At 45.2% G+C, this 6,724-nt stretch overlaps 1 long non-coding RNA gene across 2 annotated transcripts in view; it reads right to left on the minus strand.

The window, feature by feature from the left end:
* LOC144785170 (uncharacterized) overlaps positions 1-6,404 on the minus strand; it is a 270,943-nt gene extending 264,539 nt beyond the window's left edge. For both annotated transcript variants that reach the window (XR_013601792.1, XR_013601793.1), the window contains exon 1: positions 6,230-6,404. This is a non-coding gene — a long non-coding RNA (uncharacterized LOC144785170). The remainder of the gene's footprint in view (positions 1-6,229) is intronic.
* Positions 6,405-6,724: the final 320 nt, after the last annotated feature.

Below are 6,724 nucleotides of genomic sequence, written 5' to 3' on the forward strand. Positions count from 1 at the left end.
TGCGATTCCTTAACCTGAATTCGCAATGTAAAAAAATTTCATACATGGCATTTAAGGAATCTCAAAATTGCGATTCCTTAAATGCTTAAGCAAAATAAGGAATCGCAATTTTTTGCGATTCCTTATTTTGCTAATTTCTAATACATCCCAAAAGATGCAAAATGTCAGTTTGCGATTCGTTAAGGCCGAAATTCTGCGAATTTCGGCCTTAACGAATCGCAAAAGGCTTGATACATCTAGGCCAGAGAACCCAAACCTAGCGCAATCAAGTCCACATGGGTGTCCGGTTTTCGGTTGTGTTTAATACGGGTGGTTGTTTGTTTCTAAGGACTTACAGTATGATCAGCTAAGACAAAGGTAATTGGAAAAATGTGATTGAGCAGCTGCTGCGTTTTCTACGTGAATATGAGTTTAACACTGTTGAATAATCCATCATCTGCTTCAATATGTTGTTTCTAGCGCAAACAGATTTAATAGTTTTTAAATAACTTCACATGGGGTTCATTTATGTGCCAAGCACTTTACTAGAGTTCATATGGCACCTGCAGACATTATTTACTGTAGTCAGCTGTTAAGAGAGTTACCAATGGTGTCCCATTTGATGCACTAGGTTTTTGCCTGCACCAGTATATGAATCGTACTATGCCGTTCTATGGAACTGCTGAAGAAGTTATGCAAAGGTGTGCGTAATTTGGGTTTAATTGCCACATACTATAGTCAACTTAGTCCCATTGTTTTGTCCTTCACTGCGGCATACTCCCAGTGGAAATGAGACAGAGGAGGATAACGTAATTTCCCCAAATTTATTAAATCTGATGAAGTAATGAAGGTAATGTTAGGGTACCATCCATTTCCATTCAATATTCAGTTTTACATCCCGATGGTGGGACAAGTGAAGTCACTTTTGTATCACGGATTATAAGTGTGCGGTTTTACCCAGAGAGTATGTTGCACAGCAGTAAATCTAAATACAACATGTGGCAAACCTTATTTTTTTATATCAGCCATTTTGTATTCCCACTCCTTACAACACGAGAAAATCAATTAAATAACAAATTCATATGTTTTTATTGTATCGGTTGCGTAGATGGTGAAAAAACATTCATCAAACCCCCTTGCTGAGAAAACCCATGAAAATGTGACCAATTATGGCCAGCCCCATTCAAATTATGCGATTCTGCAGCTGATAATTATGAATTTTCCACACCTGTGACATAATCTGATTTTGTTTTTAGGTCAAACAGTTAAAAGTTACTAAAAACGTTCTCATACGTGTTACCATGCAGTGGCAGTTTTTTGTCACTGAAACGCAGTTACCTTTTCGGTTGCTAATTGGTGTATTTAGGAGTTAAACTATGAATGTTAAAGTGAAACCTTTGCCCAGACAGCGTTAACGTGTGCCAACATGATAAAATAACAATTACGGCTTAAGAATGCGCTGCGTTTCACCCTCTAATTTGCCTTTTATTGCTGCATAATGTAGTCAATCCTGCTGCATAATTTGGTCCGGCAAAGCTGTACAATGCCAGTGATTCTATGACCCAACTGCAACCAGGGTGGGTTTATTACTTATATAATGCAGTTTCTGAAACACGGCTCTTCCTCATTTATTAATTCCAATTGCATCCTAATTACTCTGTAACAGACATATGTCTATTTAACCCATGAGCAGGATACTGTTGGCTTCACATACTACGAATTTATTGTTACCGACCAAGGTGAAATGAAAATGATGGAGAAAAAAAGGAGCAAATTTACTAAAAAATGATGCAGTGCCGCGCTGCAAGCCATCTTTCCCCACTGAGCTGCATCATTAGGAAAGTCCATGAATGTGCCATATTTACAGCAGTACGAGGTATCCCTGTACTTTTCTCTGCGCTGGAGCACAATTGGCTGCCTAGCGGTGCCTCAAAGTAACACAAGGTAGCGATTTGCACTGCTTTATGATACTCTGCATCAAAGGACATTCCATGAGTGGCACATAGGCATTTCCAAACTATCAGCCATGGTTTTTAATGCAAATCTGTATCTATTAACACTATTAGACAGGGTTTTGCACCAAAAAATAATGCCGCTTTGAAGCAGGCACAAAAGGAGGAATGTTTTAATTTTTCCTAACCTTTTCTGACTTGCATGCATGCAGCACTTCACAGCACACATCCACAGTGGAAAAGGTTTTAAAGTTTGTCTAAACAGAATATTTATCATCCCTATGCTAGACTATGCATTATGGTGCAAAGGTATTTGCGTGATGCTCTGCAGCATAATTATTTGCCAGTGCTAGGGATAGAGCAGGACAGTGCCATATCTGTGTAGATATGATGCTTTCTTCCATCTCCCTGTCGGGGCTTTAAGTGGGATGAAAACGTGTGTGTGTGAGGGGGGTCTCAAAAAGGGCATGGCCTATGTAGTTATTAACATGGCTTACACACATAGGGCACAATTCACAAAGGTAAAGTTAGACAAATGTCTAAATGTACGACTTTCGGTATACACAAAGGGCATTTACTACTCGTAGTAAATACTGAAAGTCATAAAGTTCAACTTTGTGAATCGGGCCCATAAACAACATTTCTTTTTTTTTGTTGTAGTTTTTGAGAGTGCAAACTTTTTTTTTTTTTTTTTAAAGACCTTTATTGAAAAGAAAGGCAATTACAAATCAACAGGAGCCCTGAGGCTCACACGTGCGGTACATTACAAATTACTGAAGCACAAAGGATTCATTACAGAAGGACTGAGGTCTAGTTTTAAAAGTTTTCCTTGTAGGATAGACATGAACAGGATAACGTGGTGCAACAAGGCGACACTGTTATAAAACAATCAGGATAGGTAATCGTGAAGCATAAGCAAACACCAGAGTCACTACGTAGCACCCAGGAAAGAAGCGTCTAAACCCCAGGGAAGGAAAAAGGGAAAAAGAATAGAAGGCCCATAGAACAAAAAGAAAAAAATAATAATAATAAAGCAGCCCCACCCCCTAAGTACCCCCCACCCTGCACCCCTGCAGCTGGCTACGGCCTGACCCCCCTAGCAGTGTGCCTGTCGCCCAAGAAAAGGAGTCCCGAAATATAGAAAGTAAGAAAAGGAGAGAATCCTAAAACTCTCAGAAAAAAGAAAAAAGTGGGGAGGAGCCCACTACCCGTCCCCCAGCTCCGCCATTCCGTACCAATAGTTCCGACAGTGGTCTGACGCACAACAAATATAGTATGTCCAATATGCAGAGAAAGTGGAGTTGCAGCAGCAGCGCGCAATATATGTAAGGCAACAACACCCAATCCAAGCGCAAGCCCCCGCTATAATCTTCTATCCCCACCGATACATGTCCGGGTCACTCAAAGAGACTAGATCCCTCGCCGTCCCACCCACAAGAATGGCGCAAGAGTAGGAGTCAGTAGCCCGATGGCCATAGCACGGTCCCAAAGCACAGAGTGGAGCACAGCGGCAATATCAATAAACAGAATACCGACAATATGTCCCCTCCGTCACGATCAGTAACCAGAAATCCATCAGTCCAATACTGGAAGCGTCTATCCTTGTCCCGTCCTCTCCTTACCACCGCAGACCCGTGCAGTCGATGTAGGTGCAGACGGCAATCCAGGGAATAAACCGCGATGCAGGTGACCCGGTGCAAATAAGGCAATGAAGTCCAGGAGTCCCAAAGAAAGCGCCGAGTATGCCATCCCAAACTCTCCGAGGGTAGCCAGGGCAGGGAGGGAAATCACTGTGTACATCTCCTCCCGGAGCAAATCTCGGGGGTCTGCGAACATGGCAAGGAGGGAGGGCTCGCGTCGTGGCGAAGGTTCCAGAGTATACGATTTCGGGAGCCACTCTCCCGTGACTGACGGCAGTGACAGGCTTGGGGTCACGAGGGTGTCACCGACTCCAGTGGACACCACCGGAGCACAGGCGAAGGTGGAACAAAGAGCGGCGCCGAGTCCCTGCGCGTCGGCCACCTTAGGGCGAGTTGAAGCACTGAGGATGCCCTCCATTTTGTCCAGCAGGGTGTAGCCAGAGCGTAGAGCCTCAGATCGGAAGGAGAGGACCGCTTCCAAAATGCTCCCAGAGCTGTAAGAGGGAGAACACAATGTATCAGGCATGTTTCTCCACTCAGTGAGTCCAAAAACACCAATCACGGCCAATTAGTCAGGATACACAGCAGCATGTCCGCCATAGCATCAGGCAGGGAGACCCCGGGTAGAAACAGGCAGCGCACCCTAGAAGGACAGCCAGGCATGCTGCGAAGTCAGATGTCTGAGCCTGGGTGCAAACAGTAGGGTAGTCCGTTCAATACGTCGGTCCGCTTGGTTTCGAGTGCCTGGCCAGATCGGAAGCCCATCGCCAATAGCGGGACGAAATGCAGGCAATAAGCACACAAATCACAGTGCAAGTGTCCGTAGCGGTAAGGTTATAGGCTGGTGCAGTCGTCGCAGAGCCAAAAGTGCAGCGGGACGAGAGTGCGGGGTCCGCTGGCCGATGATAGCCGCCAATCGGGACCGCACCGTCACCAAGTCCGGGGAAGCGCGTCTGATGACCGGCCTCGATAGACACGCAAGGCCCCGGTCTGTACGCCGATGCGGGCCGCCCGCTGCGTCCAAGTATTTCTCCGACTTGCCAAGGAGTAAAAGCTTCAGGATTTCGTGGAGGGTCAGCGAAGCGCGTTTGCTGTCGGAATTAGCCACTGCGGTGCAGGATATCTGGCAGGAGAAGCTTGAAGGCGGAGACGGTCCCCGGAGCCGAGGGACTACACGTCCGCTCCGAGCGCCATCTTGGCTCCTCCCCGAGAGTGCAAACTTGACTCGGTATTGGAGCCCTTCTCATGACCACCAGTTGCATTACACAAGTACACAATCCTTTTCAGCATGCACAGGGACGTTAAGTGATTTTCCCAAAATCACAGGATGTTGAGCTGACGCCGAGACTCATATCTGGTTCTCCAGCTCTAAAGTCGGCAGCTCTGGCCATTACACCACACCATAGTGTGCCACCCGCCCAGTATTTTGAGGTCTCTCTGTGCTTTCTGTTACTGCATTCAGCTATTATAACAGAACAACTGGCATACACCTAAATACAGCCTGGACTATTGGCTTTGTCAGGGGTTGTCTCTGTGAGATCTGCAGAGAAGCCAAGGTTTGGATGACCATGTATTCTGAGCAACTTTTTGACCCTCTGACAGGCACTGTGAGAAACTCTCACTGTCTTCAGCCTCAGCTTTAGAGCTTTAACCATGGCTGTTATAAACACCTGGAGCTGATCCACTTCAATGCATGCACTATACAATATATATGCTGCATGAAAAAAACACCCAAAACATAACATCCTTGGAAGGGCTTTAAGTGAGCTGGGTCCTGTCGGTGCTTAGCACCAGCAGTTTTAAAAGCAGGTGCTGAAACGGGTCCCTATGGGGTTCTGCATTGTTGCCCTCACCCTCAGGTGAAATAAAATTCCTAATTCTGAATCAGTACTACCCTTCACAGTCTTTGATAAAACTTCAAAGAGACTTGTTCTAGTTCTTTCACAGTCTCATCATTTCAGACCTAAAGATGTTTCAATATTCTATACGAAGCCATAGTTGTTGCTTATTTAGTTTATGCAACTAACAACCATTGGCAAAGCCAATAGCCCTGGCATGTTGTACGTGTACTGTTACTTGTATTTTATATCTGGATGGCATGCAATGACAGAAGCAGTAAAATGCCAGTCAAGCAGCACACTATGATAAGCATGTAAGCACTGGTTTTTAGCTTACATGAATTTAAGCTACCCCCTTAATTACATCGGCTACTCCCTTCTGAGAGCCCCCCCAGTTTTTTCATCCCACTAGAAGCCCTGATCCTGAGAATAGCTAACACTCAAGTGGAGTGCAAGATTCAGTAAAACATGTGAAATACAAACGGACCCAAAATCACTAACATGGATTACTTGAAAATTAATTACATCAATTGTCCATGACAATCAGAACAGTTAAGGACACGAATATGCGGCCCTATAGGGACCCATTTCAATGTCCATTCTAAAATGCTACTGTAGCTGAGACCCGGAGGGAACCGGTCCACTTAAAGCTCTGCCTCCTGTCACGCAATCCAACTGACAGGGAGCAGCGCTGCTTCTAAAACTGGGCCACCAGGTCTCAAGTTAGCGCTGCCGGGGCTCATTTGTGGCATTGGGCCGCTAGTCTCAAGGTGTTCTGCTTTAAATACACATTTAAACAATGTTGTCATGCAGTACTCACAGGTCTGTCAACAATGCCGGCGTCCTGTCGCTTCTTTCTGCTTTGTTCCCGCTCGTGGTTCTCATTGGCTGATGAAATTGCACTTTCGGGGACTTTCCTTGGAGGATTTGCACGCGCAGCTGTGCTGATCACCGTAATTACACAGAGAAGCAACAGGGCAGCCAACACGCGAGCCATATCCGTCACCTGCTCGAGTGGGAGCTAGAATGAGCACCCTACTAACAACAGACTCTGTTTGACCAGAACCTCGCTTCCTTTACTTAACTTTATACGAGGCTTTCAGAGCCACGCCTTTTAATTGTGAAATCCTTACTCTCCACCTCCAGTGCTTCTCCCTTAAAGTTTCCAATAATCTCAGAATAATTAGCCTTTCCTAGGTGTGTCAACAGAGGCCGAGGTCTTTCACTGTCACTTAATGAAACCACTGAGGTGTGATTAATACTTTAGTATTTCTAGTTTGGTGATTTTGTTCAGCAGATCAACAAACAATACAAC

Source organism: Lissotriton helveticus, chromosome 10 (assembly GCF_964261635.1).
Source record: "Lissotriton helveticus chromosome 10, aLisHel1.1, whole genome shotgun sequence".
NCBI classification, from domain to species: Eukaryota; Metazoa; Chordata; class Amphibia; order Caudata; family Salamandridae; genus Lissotriton; species Lissotriton helveticus.